Source organism: Bombina bombina, chromosome 2, assembly GCF_027579735.1.
Source record: "Bombina bombina isolate aBomBom1 chromosome 2, aBomBom1.pri, whole genome shotgun sequence".
NCBI classification, from domain to species: domain Eukaryota; kingdom Metazoa; phylum Chordata; class Amphibia; order Anura; family Bombinatoridae; genus Bombina; species Bombina bombina.
Window position 1 is genome coordinate 520,208,907 of NC_069500.1, and position 18,939 is coordinate 520,227,845.

The following is an 18,939-nucleotide window of genomic DNA, read 5'->3' on the forward strand; positions in this document are numbered from 1 at the left end:
GACGGTTCCTTTAAGGGACGTCATCCAAGATGGCGTCCCTCGAATTCCGATTGGCTGATAGGATTCTATCAGCCAATCGGAATTAAGGTAGGAATATTCTGATTGGCTGATGGAATCAGCCAATCAGAATCAAGTTCAATCCGATTGGCTGATCCAATCAGCCAATCAGATTGAGCTCGCATTCTATTGGCTGTTCCGATCAGCCAATAGAATGCGAGCTCAATCTGATTGGCTGATTGGATCGGCCAATCGGATTGAACTTGATTCTGATTGGCTGATTCCATCAGCCAATCAGAATATTCTTACCTTAATTCCGATTGGCTGATAGAATCCTATCAGCCAATCGGAATTCGAGGGACGCCATCTTGGATGACGTCCCTTAAAGGAACCGTCGTTCGTCGGGAGACGCCGGAAGAAGAGGATGGATCCGCGTCGGCTGCTTCAAGATGGACCCGCTCTGCACCGGATGGAAGAAGATTGAAGATGCCGCTTGGAAGAAGATGTTTGCCGGTCCGGATGTCCTCTTCTTGCCGGATAGGAGGAAGACTTTGGAGCCTCTTCTGGACCTCTTCAGCACCGGATGCCAGGACGGATCGGTGATACCTGTTGAGGTGAAGACAAGGTAGGAAGATCTTCAGGGGCTTAGTGTTAGGTTTATTTAAGGGGGGTTTGGGTTAGATTAGGGGTATGTGGGTGGTGGGTTGTAATGTTGGGGGGGGGGGTATTGTATGTTTTTTTTTACAGGCAAAAGAGCTGATTTTCTTGGGGCATGCCCCGCAAAGGGCCCTGTTCAGGGCTGGTAAGGTAAAAGAGCTTTTAACTCTATTAATTTAGAATAGGGTAGGGCATTTTTTTATTTTGGGGGTCTTTGTTATTTTATTAGGGGGCTTGGAGTAGGTGTAATTAGTTTAAAATTGTTGTAATATTTTTCTTATGTTTGTAAATATTTTTTTATTTTTTGTAACTTAGTTCTTTTTTATTTTTTGTACTTTAGTTAGTTTATGTAATTGTAGTTATTTGTAGGAATTGTATTTAATTTATTTATTGATAGTGTAGTGTTAGGTTTTATTGTAGGTAATTGTAGGTATTTTATTTAATTAATTTATTGATAGGGTAGTGTTAGGTTTAATTATAACTTAGGTTAGGATTTATTTTACAGGTAATTTTGTTATTATTTTAACTAGGTAACTATTAAATAGTTCTTAACTATTTAATAGCTATTGTACCTGGTTAAAATAATTACAAAGTTGCCTGTAAAATAAATATTAATCCTAAAATAGCTACAATGTAATTATAATTTATATTGTAGCTATATTAGGATGTATTTTACAGGTAAGTATATAGCTTTAAATAGGAATAATTTATTTAATAAGAGTTAATTAATTTTGTTAGATTTAAATTATATTTAAGTTAGGGGGGTGTTAGTGTTAGGGTTAGACTTAGCTTTAGGGGTTAATCCATTTATTATAGTAGCGGTGAGCTCCGGTCGGAAGATTAGGGGTTAATAATTGAAGTTAGGTGTCGGCGATGTTAGGGAGGGCAGATTAGGGGTTAATACTATTTATGATAGGGTTAGTGAGGCGGATTAGGGGTTAATAACTTTATTATAGTAGCGCTCAGGTCCGCTCGGCAGATTAGGGGTTAATAAGTGTAGGCAGGTGTCGGCGACGTTGAGGGGGGCAGATTAGGGGTTAATAAATATAATATATGGGTCGGCGGTGTTAGGGGCAGCAGATTAGGGGTACATAAGTATAACGTAGGTGGCGGTCGGCAGATTAGGGGTTAAAAAAATGTAATCGAGTTGCGGCGATGTGGGGGGACCTCAGTTTAGGGGTACATAGGTAGTTTATGGGTGTTAGTGTACTTTAGGGTACAGTAGTTAAGAGCTTTATGAACCGGCGTTAGCCCAGAAAGCTCTTAACTCCTGCTTTTTTTCTGCGGCTGGAGTTTTGTCGTTAGAGCTCTAACGCTCACTTCAGAAACGACTCTAAATACCGGAGTTAGGAAGATCCCATTGAAAAGATAGGATACGCAATTGACGTAAGGGGATCTGCGGTATGGAAAAGTCGCGGCTGAAAAGTGAGCGTTAGACCCTATTTCGAGTGACTCTAAATACCGGCGGTAGCCTAAAACCAGCGTTAGGAGCCTCTAACGCTGGTTTTCACGGCTACCGCCAAACTCTAAATCTAGGCCTAAGAGAATGAAGCACATTTGAAAATAGAAGTGAATTTAAAAGTGTCTTAGAATGACATTCTATCTTCAAGTTTAATTTTGGCTTTCCTATCCCTTCAATATATAAGAACCGTAAATAACTTTGACAAAGAGAGGAGTATGCTTTAAAACTCTCAGAATTTTATTTTCTTTAACAAATTTGGCCGGAGTCAATCATAGCCTTGGTCTGAATGTGTTGTTGATCCCACTGTAAAGAAAAAGTGAGAGATAAGTGAGAAAATTATATAGTTTAAATGGAGAGCGTCTTACCCTTTTTCTGTCTGTTTAGTGTTGGACAGGATATCACAGGGTAATCGTTACTTGCACAATACATGCAGAGGTTCGCTGGATGTCTTCTCAACTTTTCTTCCTGGGTAAGTGGACCTAATTTCCATGGGAGTTGCAGAATTGTTTGTCCTGTCTATGGATAAAGTAAGGGATTTTGGGGGGCGGAGCCAGCAGCTGAACTGGCAAGACGTGCAGAGACAGAGCTCTGCTCCTAAAAAAGTGTATTTAGGCCTTATCCACCAACTAAGAGCAACGAAACTGCTCACAGACCACCTCAGACAATTTGTGGGGTCATCTGGAGTTGCCCCTTACCTTATTTTTTGGACATTTCGCAGCGCGAATTTAGGCCGCCTGGGAGTACCGGAACGTTTTACAGGAAAGGCCGCGGCTGCGGCCTACATCGGCACTCGATTCTGAGCCTGCACTTCCAAAAACTCTCCCAATTCCAGCAAACCCTCTGACTAACCCTCCGGACCAACATACACTCTAGAGGAGAGGGTAAGAATTGATGGACAATCCTTTTTCTCTTTCCAGAAGTTGGGCAGACATAATATAACCAGCAACATCCCACGTGGCAGTCTGTGAGTAGAAAGTTGTTAGCCTCTGATATAAGTGACATTTAACCTGTGCTTTTATCAACAATATAGCATATTGCACTTTTTGGTACCATAGGCTACTGAAACAAATTCACAAGAACTTTTATATACCAACATATACCACTGCCCCACATGTGTTTTCCCTGCATGGGTGTTTACTTACTAACATACAAGCTGCAGATACTGTCTCATATGCAATAGCTGGATTGGTATTTACCGTGTTTCTCTCTTCATCTATGAACTAGAGACAAAAAATTTGGATTGGTATTTACCGTAAATTGCATACAGCCCTGATTTCTAAGCTGCTTTCCCTTGATAGTGGTGCTATATAAATGTATCCTGTGTGAAGATGGTTAATACCAATTAATTTTCAACAACTGCATACTGAAGGTGTGAGCCCTATGCCATAAGTATATAATTCTTCTGGACAGTTTACAAATTCTCTAAGCAGGGCTAAAAGGCCCTTATAGTTGCCACTATGTAAACCTGCAGGCAGTCTGGCGACAGGGGGAAATAGTTAAGGGAGCCTGGTCCCTCTTCCCTTTTACTATGTCTTAAACTTCTACACCTGACAACTACTTTTTTCCTGGGTCTCTGCTCACTTATAATTGTATATACTGTATACAGCCTGAGCGGGAGGAAGCCGCAAGTAGTTATTTATCATGCCACTGGGCTCTAGACGAAAGACTGTAAACCAAGCTGAATATAAAAAGTCTATGTCTGATCACTTTAAGCCTAAATCCCAGGTGGATAGTGAGTTAAGTTCAGAGTCCTTGAATATTCTTCCACCCACTGAAAGTGAGCTGTTTGATCAGTATTCTCAGACAACAGGAGAACTTCAATCTACTATGGCTTCTGAAATTGTCAACACAATCACCCAAAAAATCACTAACCTGCAAGACTCTCTTACTAAGACTTTCAAAAGCTCCATAGCAGATCTGCAAAAAGATATAGGCACAATCAGTGAGAGAGTTGAGGCCTTGGAGCAAAAACAGGAAGATTTGGCGGTAGAACAGGCGCACCTTTCTAACCATTCTCATGTAGTGGTTGATATGCTAGACACAGTGGAAGCAAAGATGGCTGACATTGAGGATCGCTCCCGCCGCAACAACCTCAGATTTCGAGGAATCTCTGAGGAAATCCCCGCTGCTGACTTAGAATCTTTCTTAGCTGAATTCTGTGGCCACCTCAAAGCACCACAACTGCCTAACGAAAATTTGCTTGACAGAGTTCACAGGCTACCCAGAGGGCGAAATATTCCATCTGAAAAGCCCAGAGATGTGATAGCCTGCTTCCATTTTTTCACATATAAAGAGCAGATTGCCAAGGCGATGTTCTCCAATCCTGCTTAACCCGAAAAATTCAGAGATATTCAAGTCTTTCCAGACCTCTCTCAGTTTACTATCCAAAAGAGAGCCACATTTAGAGAGGTTACTAAAATCCTCCGACAGCAAGGAATTAAATACAGATGGGGGTACCCAACAAAGCTCCTAATCCACAAAGATAACCAACTTTTGGCTGCTAACTCCCCGGATAGAGCCCGTCAATATCTCAAAGAATGGGATCTACTCCACACCCCGGTGCCCAGGGGTCACCCTCCACCTCCGGGGGAGAAGCCTTCTGCAACTCCACTAGCTGCTCCACTAAAGTCCCAGTCTACACTAATCAGACCTGCTTCTGAGTGGCAACCTCTGCCACAGAGATGACCTACCCATAAGACACCTTCTTTGGCCTTTAGTTTACCTTCAGACCCTACTTCATCTTCTACGGCTGGTCTGTTCCGGCCGGAGTCTCCTGTTCCAGATTCTGAATGACTGATTAACCCAGGACGATAAGTATCTTAGTTGGTAAAGGGGGGACTGTATCTTCTTTTGGTGTGTTATTGCGTGGATCCATGTTTCTTTTTCCCTGACAGGGTGGCTTGCAACTCCATAGACTGTTTATCTTTGGTCATAGAAAACCCCCTGATATTATACTTTGGGACCTTGTCTAGTCTCTCAACAGTCCACGGACCATAATGACTCCCCGGGACCTGAGGTCCACCAGGTTGTGGGGAGAGGGGTGTGGAGGGAATGTCTGGGGGGGAAAAGAAATGTTTTGAGAAATGTAAAAGTTCTTTCTTTTGTGATGTGATGTACTTCATTTTCTGATTTAAATGTGAAGGTTTGAATTTAACTCAAATTTTTTTTTTTCCTCTCCCCTCCCCCCTATTACTGATGTATAGACCATATCTTTAAGCTTTCTCACAAGATATTCCATATGTAGGACACACCAACACCCCATAGTTGACAAGGTTTGAATATCATGTATGGCACCCCCAGAGAGTAACCCCTTCCCCTCCCTTTCCCTTTTTTTTTTTTTTTTTTTGTAATGCATTGACTTGTATGTGTTTTTACTCTTATGTAGGTTATACAGTTATATGTTTTCTCTGTTTATATTATTGTACACCAACTAGTAATTGTTTATTCTAGTTTTATGACTTCTTAGTTCATTCAGACATAGGTCATGACCTACTCATTCCTCCCTAAATTCCTTACCCTTTGAGTTTAACTCCCCTAGTAAACCTCTACATCCACCACGACAAGTCCCGCAGGATGTTTCCCGCCATAAACATGGGTCCAGGCTTATTATTGCATACTGATTGTCCCCCCCGTGCCCCCAATCTAACTAGTTAATTGTTTCTTACTTTTTAGTAAGGTTTTTGTCAGGAAGTTTTAGAATTCATCTATGTTAAGTACCCCGTAGCTGCTGGCTACCACGATTATCTACTTAAAAACTTAAGTAACCCCATCCAACGGGTTCTCGCCCCCCCCCCCAGAATTGTAGTTTACATTGTGAACACAGATTCTAAATTTCTACCTTATTTCCCTACATTATTAGCTGGTGTCCAGACGTGGTTTCATATTTGGTCAGTACTCCATTGGCTGGCCCCTCACTCCTCGAAGGGGTCTAGCTCTTGGACAGCACATCCTCCTCCGTACTCCAGTACTTTACCTCTCTCTCCCTGTTTATCTCTCACCCCTTGCTTACCCTTTTCTCTTCCCACCTTGGGGTCTCCCCCCCCCCCCTTTTTTTTTTTTTTTTCTCTCCCTTTCCTGAGCGTTACAAAATAGAAGTAAGCCTACTATGGCGCTAACCTTCCTCACTCTGAATGTGAAGGGTCTGAACTCCCCCAACAAGCGCAGTCTGTTAAGAAACTTTCTTAAATCTCATAATCCTGATGTAGTCTATTTGCAAGAGACTCATTGGTCGACTGCACATATGCCTACATTCAAGTTTTCAGATTACTCTGAAATATTCCATTCTACCTACAAAGACAAAAATAGAGGTGTTTCTATCCTGATTAATAAAAGGGTTGCATTCCATTTGGTTCATGCGGAAAGGGATGAGGAAGGTCGTTTCCTTATTTTGATAGGGAAACTTAATGAACAATTGGTCACTCTAGTTAATGTATACAGTCCTAACCAAAAACAGGTTTCCTTCTTGAAAAGGACTCTCCTCTTAGTTGATAGACTGAAACAAAGCACCCTGGTCCTAGGGGGCAATTTCAACCTTGTCTGGGATCCTCTCCTAGACAAGAAAATCCCTTCCAATAAACGGATTGATTCTTATACCATATCGGTGACTCCGAAGTTTCAACATTTGGTTGCACAGCACTCTCTTTTTGATGTATTGTGGGCACATCATCCTGAAGTGAAAGATTTCACATACTTCTCAGCCTCTCATAGATCCTACTCCAGGCTCGATTATTTTTTTGTTGATTCATGGATGCTGAACTCTATTAATGAGGCGCGTATACACTATTGTACTTGGTCAGATCATGACGCCATCACATTTCAGATGTATGGCCCGAGGGCATCTATAGATAGGCCTTATTGGAGGTTCCCTCGGTTCTTGTGGAAGGATACTTCCTTCCTATTGGGGCTTGAGGATGAAATCACTAAGTTTCTGCAAGACAATAGAGAGGGGCAAACGTCCCACCAGATTAGATTTGCGGCCTTGAAAGCTTGCCTACAAGGTTTCTGTATCACTAAGGTGGCAGAATTACGTCGTACAAAGGGGGCTCCCTTGGGTAAGCTCCATTGTGATCTCTGTGTGGTTAAAACTCTAAATAGACAAAACCCCAATCAGGCACTCTCTATTAAGGTACAGAGTCTGAGAAGTCAGATCAAGGAGCTGGAATTACAGAGAATTCAAAATGCCCTCTCAGTTTTCAAACAACTTCTATACCATAAAAGTAATAGGGCGGATTCGCTTTTGGCCGGTAAATTGAGAAAGCGAGCAGCTACAGCAAGAATACCTTACATCACACAAGATGGAAAGAGAGTCTATGCCCCAGCTGCCATCGGATCAGCTTTTGCTATGTTCTATGACAAACTATATAACATTTCCAAAAGTGAGCTCCCTCGATCTGCCTCGAATACGGAAATTGGCGATTTCCTTAGGGATCTCGGTCTGCCGACACTGTCAGAAGAGGATGGTGAGTCTCTCCTAGCACCGTTCACTGACAGTGAAATTTCACTACTTCTCAAGAATTTGAAAAACAACAAGGCCCCGGGACCGGATGGTTTCCCTGGTGCCTTCTATAAGAGATTTTCGAAATTATTGACTCCGGTGCTAGGACAACTTTTTAACAAAATTAAATCAGATGGCCAAATATTGAGAGAAAACCTTGAGGCGTCAATCGTCGCTATTCCTAAACCGAATAAAGATACGACGCTATTCAGTAGCTATCGCCCGATCTCGTTAATAAATGTCGATACGAAACTCTATTCGAAACTCCTGGCGGACAGGCTAGTTAACCTACTACCTTCCCTAATACAGTCGGACCAGGTTGGCTTTACTAAAGGCCGACAGGGGCCGGACAACACAAGACGTTTAATTACGATTTTCTCAGATGCCCGAAGGAATGGTACCCCACTGGTTGCCCTGTCCTTAGATGCTGAAAAGGCTTTCGACAGGGTACGGTGGGAGTACCTATGGGAAGTCCTCAGAGTGTTCAACTTTCCTCCCCAAATCATTTTAGCCATTCAAGCCCTCTACACCTCTCCCCACGCTCGTATCAGGGGCCCAGGTTTCTGTTCGCCGGTAATAAACATCTCCAATGGCACCAGACAGGGGTGTCCTCTCTCCCCTTTAATTTTCTCCCTGGTGATGGAACCCTTTGCTCAAGCAATACGTTTATCAGATGGAATTACTGGTGTTCCATATCCGTCATGCGAAGAAAAGATTGCCCTCTTTGCGGATGACGTGACCCTCCTATTGACTAACCCGGAGTCCTCGATCCCGAAAGTCTTCGACCTCATCGATAGGTTTGGCTGGTATAGCTATTACAGGGGTGTCCTCTCTCCCCTTTAATTTTCTCCCTGGTGATGGAACCCTTTGCTCAAGCAATACGTTTATCAGATGGAATTACTGGTGTTCCATATCCGTCACGCGAAGAAAAGATTGCCCTCTTTGCGGATGACGTGACCCTCCTATGGACTAACCCGGAGTCCTCGATCCTGAAAGTCTTCGACCTCATCGATAGGTTTGGCTGGTATAGCTATTACAAATCTAATGTAGCTAAGACTGAAGCATACGCTATGAACATTACCGCAGAGCGACTCCATGCACTGCAGGGTAAATTTGAATTCCAGTGGTCTACTGAATGCCTAACTCACTTGGGTGTAATGCTCAGTGACAACATAGACACCATGACCAAACTTAACTTTGACAAGTTGACGGCCGAAATCAAATCCTTGGCAATATCTTGGGACCATCGTGAGATTTCTTGGCTAGGCCGGGTCGCTACGCTTAAGATGTCACTCCTCCCGAAGGCCTTATACTTATTCCGTTGCCTCCCCTTCAATGTGCCTCATCGGATTCTTCAGCAGATCCATAGAATCTTCCTCCGATATGTGTGGGGACGCGGGATTCCTCGAATAGCATATAAAATCCTCCAGAGACCCTTCTCTTAGCTAGGATCAATAATCCCATTGTTAGTCAATCTCTACGTATCTGGTACGAGCTTCGCCACAGACAGGGTGTTTCACCCTACCCTTCTCCTATTCAGAGCTTGAGGGGTCTGCTGTGGAACTCACCGGAGATCCATTTTTAGTTTTGGAAAAATAAAGACATCACAAAGGTTTCCGATTTGTATCACTCGGGTACTCTTACAACGGCTTCACAACTAGCGGAACCCGGAGGGGAAAACCCCCTATGGTTCCGCTTCGAGAGCTTCAGAGTGCTCAGTATTGTCAAGGCAAGGAGATTTCCCACGACTTCCCTCAGAGGGAAAACAGGTTGGGAATCTAGGTGGTGTACAGGAGCACTGAGATCCCGTCCCATTTCGTTTCACTATACCACACTCCTAAATGATTGTACACCGGGTGTGCCATGGCAGATACGTGCCTGGTGTCGTGAGCTCAACATTTCCATCTCTGAGGGCGACCTTGCTTATCCAATTACCCTCACTAAAAAGACGCTTCACTGCGTCACAGTCTTTGAGACATATATGAAAGGGTTGCTGAAGTGGTATAGAGTCCCAACCCGATTGGCAGCGATGTTCCCGTCCTCCACCAGAGAGTGCTGGAGACAGTGTAGCGGTGAGGGCTCCGATATCCATGTGTGGTGGAGCTGTCCGAAGGTCTCCTCCCTATGGAAAGAGGTTGAATTATTGCTTAGCTCCATGAACCTAGACGTCCACCTGACGCCTGGGATGGCTTTACTCCATATTCTTCCGAGATCTTTCTCCTTGAACACCAAGAAGTTCCTAATTTATGTTCTGGCAGCGACTAAATTGTGCATAGCTAGGGCTTGGAAACAAACAGAGCCTCCAAATCTCAATGAGATCTGTGATGTGATAAATCACTTCGCCACTATGGAGAGATATGTTGCCGGTGAAAACAGCACCCTGGACTCTTACTGGGAGACATGGTCTGACTGGTTTGAAATCCGATGAGTGAGATCCACCAACAGCGCGATCTACCCCTGAAATGGGAGGTGGGAGTTTATGTAGTCTCACCCCCGTTCCGCTCCCCTTTTTTTTTTTTCTCTCTCTCTCGCTCCTCTTTTCTTCCTCTTCATTCTTACTTCTTCTCTTTATCTCCTTCTGTACCCCCCATATGGGGGAGATGTGTATGACCCTTATTTATCAAGTTGTCTGGAAAATTTGTACGTGGGCCCTGTTGGCTCACTTTCTATTCACCCTTCTCCTAGGGCCAAATAATGCCCGATACCTGATTTTTCTTTGCTTCCAATATTGGCTACTATGTGAATATACACGGTTGACACACTAATTTTACTATTTCTGATTGTATCAACATGTGAGAGGTATGTCTCTGTTAACCATGCATAGTGTTATATTTTGTTATAAGATATGCCTTGTTCTAATGCTACTCTAATATTACTGTACGGTGAATTTCTATTTAATAAAGAAAAATATTTATAAAAAAAAAAAAAAAAAAAGTAAGGGATTTTTTAGGGAAGGTGTCCTGATCATATCTTTCAGTCTTCCTCTCCCTGAACCTGTGATCCTTGGTTATGCATATTTTTTATTAAAGCTTCCAATGATTTATCCTTCAGATGATCATACATTCCTAATCTGAACTGGTTCTGGAGACTGACCTGATTCCACTGGGAGTCTGTAGCCCACATGTGAAAATCTGTAACATAGTCTTCCACAGGTCGTCTCCCTTGTTTCAAAGCTCTAAGGTTATTTTCAGCGGATACCTGTTTATTTGTGTCCTCGTATAAATTGGACATAGCTGTAAAGAAATTATTCAGAGAATTAAGTATTTCATCATTACTCTCAAAAAAACGATTCGCCCATGCTCTGGGTTCTCTAGTTAAGTAAGAGATTGTAGTGCAAACGGTCAGTATTGTAGGTTTTGGGTTTGAGAGTATAAAGTAAGAGACATGCATTTTTAAATTCTCTAAAATGGACTCTGTTCCCAGAGAAGGGAATAGGAGGGATAATGTGAGGTTCAGAGAAAAGGGGTGTGTTAGGAGCGCCTAATAAAAGGCTAGGTCTAAATATCTTGAGTCTTGAAAAAGGCCCTATTGGTGGGCCGAAACGCGTTGGCATATATGGTGAGTTTTATTCCTATTATTGCAAGCACATTTTAAAAAATACTGCTCTATGTTGTATTTTTTTCTTTTCTCACAGGGATTGGATTTTCTATAATTTTTTCACAGGATTCATTTTTTCACAAGATTTCTTTCACAGGATTTGTTTTTTTGCTTTTTGTTTCTTAAATATACTTTTATGAAACCCATTTTTTATGAAGTTTGTTTACATATATTTTTATTAACCAGCTTCCACTGTTTTTTTGACCATTTTTGCTTTGTTTTTATTGGATTTTTCACTGTTGGAACACTTTTTATTACTATCACAAAATTGGATTTACCTATATGTTTTTGGATTGACATTTGGATCACGAGGATATTCTAATCAACTCATATAGATTGTTTATATTGGATTTTTGACACATATATTTCTTATTGATATTTTTTATTGACATTCCCACACATACTTTTTTCACCGGATTTACTTTCCACAGGACTTCTAATCTATTGTATTTTTTCTGTATTTTTTCTATATTTTTTATACATGTTTTTATACATAATTTCCACTGTATATCTCATTGATTTTTACTAGACATTGCACACAGCCACCTATTATTGTATCTTATTTATATTGCTTTAATGTTTTTATTTTTCTATTTTTTTATTTGTCCTTGCATCAATAATTAATGCCATTGTTGGATTATTTTTATTGTGATTGTTTTTATTAAGTATCATGGATCCATATACTTTTATGCTTTTTTAACTTGTGATTTTCTGCTGTTATTATATGTGATATTAAACTTGTTAAATTGTATAATTTAATATCCCATTATTATACCACTGTAGGAACCTCATAGTGTACAACACTGACACTTTTAGTCCACACCCTATATTTAGACCTAGCCTTTTATTAGGCGCTCCTAACACACCCCTTTTCTCTGTTCTTTTTTGGGTATCTAGAGACCCAATTGTTATAGGAGCCTTGGTCTTGGTAGTTAGCGCCGTCGGACAGATTACACTTTTGCATAATGTGAGGTTCAGGAGTGTCTGGAGTTTTTGTTCCTATTATTTCTTTTAATAAATCCTTTAGAGAGTTATACCCGGCTTGTACTTCTGTTAAGCCTTGAGCTAATATATCAACCTTTTGATTGAGAGTATTAATATGGTTAGCCACTTCATTAGGATACATGGCCTCCTTTATTCAAAATGAAAACTCCTATTTTTCTCTTTAGGGCTTGAAAATAATGCAACATCTTAACTTCACCTAAATTGTATAGTTAGAGTAAGGTGTTTTAATTTGTTTGGCTGTTGCTACAAAGTATAACAGTTTATAATGGAAATATGAACTGTAGCACCACTTAGTAGCCTTTTGGTTTAGTAGAAGGAATAAACGTATACTTAGAGTTAAATACACAGATAAACCCAATCACCTAGATTACAAGTTTTGGGCTATAGAGGGTGTGAAATGAACGCAACAAATGTTGCGTTATTTCACCCTCCATAGCGCTGCCATTAAATGTTTCTAAAAATCCTCCTTGTGCATGCGATATAGTGGCGATGAGCTCCATACCGCACAAAATCCAAGGGCTGCTTTGACGTGCTTGTGCATGCTTTCCCATAGACATCAATATGGCAATCGCTGTAACACAACCCCATTGATGTTTATGGGAAAAAAAAGTTATGTTTAAACCTAACACCCTAAGATAAACACCAGTCTAAACACCCCTAATCTGCCGCCCACGACATCGCCGACACCGGAATAAAATTATTAACCCCTATTCCGCCACACCCCAACATCACCAACACTATAATAAAGATATTAACCCATATTCCACCGCTCCCTGACATCGCCACTACTAAATAAAGTTATTAACCCCTAAACCTCTGGCCTCCCACATCACCGCCACTAAATAAACCTATTAACCCCTAAACCACCAGCCCCCCACATCGCAAAAAACTAAATTAAACTATTAACCCCTAAACCTAACAAACCCTAACTTTAAATAAAAATTACAATATCCCTATCTTAAAATAAATAAAAACTTACCTGTAAAATTAAAAAAACTAAGTTTAAACTAACAATTAACCTAACATAACTATTATACTAAAATTAAAATAACCATAAATTAAGTACACTAAATTACACATTAAAAAAACTAACACTACTAAACAAAATTTAATTCTAAAATAACAAAAAAATAAAAAATACTTAATTACAAAAAATAACAAACAAAATTATCCAAAATAAAAACAATTACACCTAATCTAATAGCCCTATAAAAATAAAAAAGCCCCCCCCCCCAAAAAAAAAAAAACTAGCCTACAATAAACTACCAATAGCTCTTAAAGGACCTTTTGTAGGGCATTGCCCTAAAGAAATCAGCTCTTTTACCTGTAAAAAAATACAAAGACCCCCCAACAGTAAAACCCACCACCCAACCAACCGCCCAAAATAAAAAACCTAACTCTAACAAAAACCTAAGCTACCCATTGCCCTGAAAATGGCATTTGTATGGGCATTGCCCTTAAAAGGACTGTCCCTTTAATATAGAATTCAGAGATAAGCTCAGGACTGATGAAATAAAAAAGAAATAAGCAAACTCAAATTATGCAATTAACTTGTGAGCAGAGATTAGGATGTATAACTGAACAGGAGTCAGATAAATCTCTGTTTTCCTTATTTAACAGAGATATTCAGTGTTAATCACACATAAAACAAAGTTCATTTTATAAAAGTAATAATGTTAAAGAGCAAAAGCTCAGAATAGGTTTGTATCCAAAAAGCGTTCTTGAGAGAGAGCAGGTACAACACACCTTACTGCTTGCAATATTCAAGAAAAGTGGTTCAAGGGAGTTTGCCTGAAATAGGTGAGGTTAGGAATAGGAGGAGCTAAGTCTAAAAGGTATATGACACATACAGTATATTAAAAGGCATTTAGACAGCTTCTGAACTTGATAAGCTGTCTGAACACCTTTGTTGCATTTGGGCAGCGGATCTGTTCATCCGCTGGCCTGTATGTAGCCTTACACACTATGCTGGGTGTGTAATGCCCACCCCTTCACTCATGCGACCAATCACGGGAGAGAAGAGATTGCCAACCACCGAAAGTGAGCGAGCTCCCTGTGATTTCTCTTCCCCCACCTCAGATATGGAGAAGAGTGTAAGAGTGGTCAATAGAGTACGAACCTCTCCCACAATGGTTCCGGAGCAGCTTATGCGGCTTTGTACATGGAACCCTAAATCTGCTCTTGCCAAATATACTTATGGCTTCCTCTCTCTTTTTTAATGTATTCATGGAATAAAAACTAAATATATGCTGTTTAGGTTTCATAATCAAGATAGATTGTTCAATGTAATAACATTAAAGGAAAAACTTACCTTTAACCTACCACTCTGCAGCCTCTTAAATATCTTTGAAATTTAGGTAGACCTTCATTTATCATTTGTTTTTTTTATCTTAACTAGTAAACCTCAAATTCTAACTTTTAGACCGATACCTTCTAACGCCGTAACTCTGCCTGGCTAACAAAAAAAAATGTTTTTGAATGACGAATGTCTTTCTATAAGTTTTCATTGGTCCCCCACAGGCGTCCCAACTGACTCGCTCTACGCCAACAATTCTAAATGTGCATGCGTGTCTCACGGAAATCTCGACCTGTATAGATGCACGCTCAAATGATTAATTAAATCTATATGTATCACTGCGGCTAAGTGTTTCTCGACTCATGCGCAATTTAATGAAGCTTAACAAGAACGCACATGGAGATACACGCAAGAGAGGGTGGACTGCTCTTACGTGCAAGGGAGTAAAACCAGGAAATTAACGGGTGGGCGGGGGAAGCTCTTATAACGGCATGGGATTTATTACATAAATATCTTTGTAACACAAAATATTTTTTTTTTTTTTAAAGTTAGCGACTGAGTTATTCGAAATAAGATTAGTGAATGTCATTGATATTGAGTAGAAAATGTAATTGTAATTAATAATATTATTTGGGATGTGTACTTTTTCAAAGAAGTATGATATAAAAGGATTGTACATGTTCTTTCATAAAAAAAAACTACCTATCGGTTAATATCATCATTCAATAAGAGATTAGCAGAACTAAATATTTTGTGTATTAATTTAAATTCTCAAAAAGTTTAAAATGTATCAAGGCAGCATCACAATGAGAAATTTTGGGTAAAATTACTGTTCTGTGTATGTGCAAGAACTATAGTTTTTATATAAAATCTGTGCTTCACCTAGACTAGTCTTTAAAGGGACAGTCTACTCCAGATTTTTTATTGGTTAAAAAGATAGATAATCCCTTTATTACCCACTCCCCAGTTTTGCATAACCAACAAAATTATATTAGTATACTTTTTACCTCTGTGATTACCATGTATCTAAGCCTCTGTAGACTGCCCCCTTATTTCAGTTCTTTTGACAGACTTGCATTTTAGTTAATCAGTGCTGAGTCATAAATAACTCCACGGGAGTGAGCACGTTATCTATATTACACACTTGAACTAGCCCTGTCTAGCTGTGAAAAACGGTCAAAATGCACTGTGATAAAAGGGGGCTTTTAAGAGCTTAGAAATTAGCATATAGCATACCTAGGTTTAGCTTTTAATATATAATACCGAGAGAACAAAGCAAATTTGATGGTAAACGTAATTTGGAAAGTTCTTATCTAAATCATGAAAATTTAATTTTGACTAGACTGTCCCTTTAACCCTGCTTTTTTATCTGATTGGGATATTCAAATTTATGTAAATGTATTCAGAAAATTTCCTGTATGAATAAATATAATCTCCCACAGAAATACTCAATGAACCAGAAACAGTACGTCTGTACCCTGTCCTCATTTTCTGCCTGTTTAGTTTAAATATGACCAATCTCTTGAGGTTAATTTGTGTGTTGTTCTCATTGCAGGGTGAGTTTCATTTGTAGATCATAGCAGTTTGTGTATATTAAAATAGTCTGTGATTTCTAACAGTTATGGATTTATTTTGCAGATGTGATTTCTCAGATTTCCCTTATGGAGTCTGGTCCTGGTACTGTGAAGCCAGCAGAGGTACTGTCACTGATCTGTAAGGTGACGGGTGCGTCCCTGACTGACAGCAGTAACATGTATGCAGTGCACTGGATCCGTCAGCCTGTAGGACAAGGATTGGAGTGGCTGGGACGTATCAGACATGATGGAGTTTTGAACTATGCTCAGTCTGTGCAGGGACGTCTCACATTGACAAGAGACACAAATAAAGGGGAAGTATATTTTAAACTGAATGGAGTGAAAACAGAGGAAACAGCCATGTATTACTGTACCAGAGACGCACTGTGTGTCACATGCATTAAGACATAATTCAATAACTAAATGTGAGTGAATGCATGTGGCTATCACAGAGATCAAAAACAAAAACACATCCTGTACAATGAAATTATTGAAGTAAAACAATGTACTCTGCATATTTAGCACTATCAGTAGCAATGCCCAAGTAAACACATATACATATCTTCAAAAACTCCCCATAACTAAAACATAAGTTATTTATAGGACATTCTGATGCAAATATTACATGGTTTAATTCATTAATGCTTTTCATTTTGCATTATTTACTAAAGTGTACTGTGGCCAAGATTACAAGTGGAATGCAAACATGTACTTGGGTGTATTAACATCTCTCAACCGCAACCCATACCACTTCCATTGAAGTCCAAAGTTATCTGTGTACACTAATATATGTATGTCAGATAGTGCTTTAAATCCCTCACATTATAGGTTAATAAGGGGGTACGCAGAAAGATTTATCTCTTATAAATACTCAAGTTCTAAGCTGTTGAAACTTTTTCATTTAGTTCTGTACTTTATTTTTTAAAAGAAACTTACGCATAAAGCACTAAACACACACACACACACATATATATATATATATATATATATATATATATATATATATGCCAAATTCCAGTTCAGCCCACCATGAGTTAACAGCCTGGGTGCAAGTATAAACAGCATATACAAAACTGGAGATGCACTCATAGGACTTGCACAAAAACTTTTAATTTCGGAACGTTTTCGGGGTTCACAACCCCTTCATCAGCATAAACGAGTGACATTAATCAAACCTTTTATAGTGCAACAATATCAAACACAAGTCATTTACTTCATCCACTACAGGACAGACATTTATTATTAAACATTTCATAACATGTAAAACCACTAACGTCATTTACCTTCTACAGTGCAATTGTAAGATCCAATACTTAGGCCAAACAACCAGGTTTTTAAAAACACGTATACTAGAACATCTCAATAAAATAGAGAAAAAGCACGAAGATCACGGTGTACCCCTACATTGTAATTCCTGTCAAGATTTCAACAAAAATCATTTCCTCTGGTTGGGTATAGAAAGAGTGTCTACCCACTGGAGGGGGGGGGGGAAGCTGGAAAAAGAACTAGACAGAAGGGAACTTTGGTGGATTCACACTATGAGAACCTACAATCAATGGGGTCTAAACAAGGACATTAGGATAGCACCCTTTATCTAACATATCAAATATATTACTATTAATTTAATACACTATTCTTGACACATTATTAAATTAATGCTACACTCATAAATTATTAGGTACATTTAGGTATCTCATTAACACTTCACACATACCATTCACACTTATGTTATACTTTAGGATTAAATCAATATTTAAGACATCACATCCCCTTCAATCACATTTTTATTCATTAATTTTTTTTTATTTATTTATTTATTTTTTTTTTTTTTCCATTTCATTATTAATAATAATGTATTAGTATAGGGACTTTCTATAGCAAATAAGCACAATTAAATTTTCACTATTCAAATGTTGCACATATCTATTTATTTTTATTATTTCTTATGTTAGAGACAATATTTAAAATTTCCTTAAACAATATATTTATTTATAATCATGTTACTAGATCTGTGGGCTCTCACCATGAAATTTCCTTAAACAAAATATTTATTTATAATCATGTTACTAGATTTGTGGGCTCTTACCATGAAATTTCCTTAAACAAAATATTTATTTATAATCATGTTACTAGATCTGTGGGCTCTCACCATGAAATTTCCTTAAACAAAATATTTATTCACAACCATGTTACTAGATTTGTGGGCTCTCACCATGAAATTTCCTTAAACAAAATATTTATTTATAATCATGTTACTAGATCTGTGGGCTCTCACCATGAAATGTCCTTAAACAAAATATTTATCTATAATCATGTTATTAGATTTGTGGGCTCTTACCATGAAATTTCCTTAAACAAAATATTTATTTATAATCATGTTACTAGATCTGTGGGCTCTCACCATGAAATTTCCCTAAATAAAATATTTGCAGTAAGGATTCCCTTTTTGAAATATGAATGTAGTGTGTCACAAATGTTTCAGATCCATTCTGAAGAGCAAATACTGGTCACTTTTTTCCTGCTTTTGTTTCAGAATTATTTATCTTGTTTTATTGGCTGAGATGTCTGATGTCATTCAGGACACTCCCTCTATTAGTACACAGAATTTTGACTCTTCTGGATTGATGCTTTCACCCTTGGATTACAGCCGTCCTCTGATTGGACAAGAGAAGCATATGACCACAGACCGGACCTGAAAAGGAACTGTTACACAACGGACTACTTGATTGAGGACTTTATACTACTGTCTGTTCATTGGTCTAAATATTCAAGAAGTGTTTTGATTGGTTAAATAACGTATCAATACTAAACTAAGCCTCTATTTTTAAACTTTGATGGTTTTTTAATGATTTTCTTT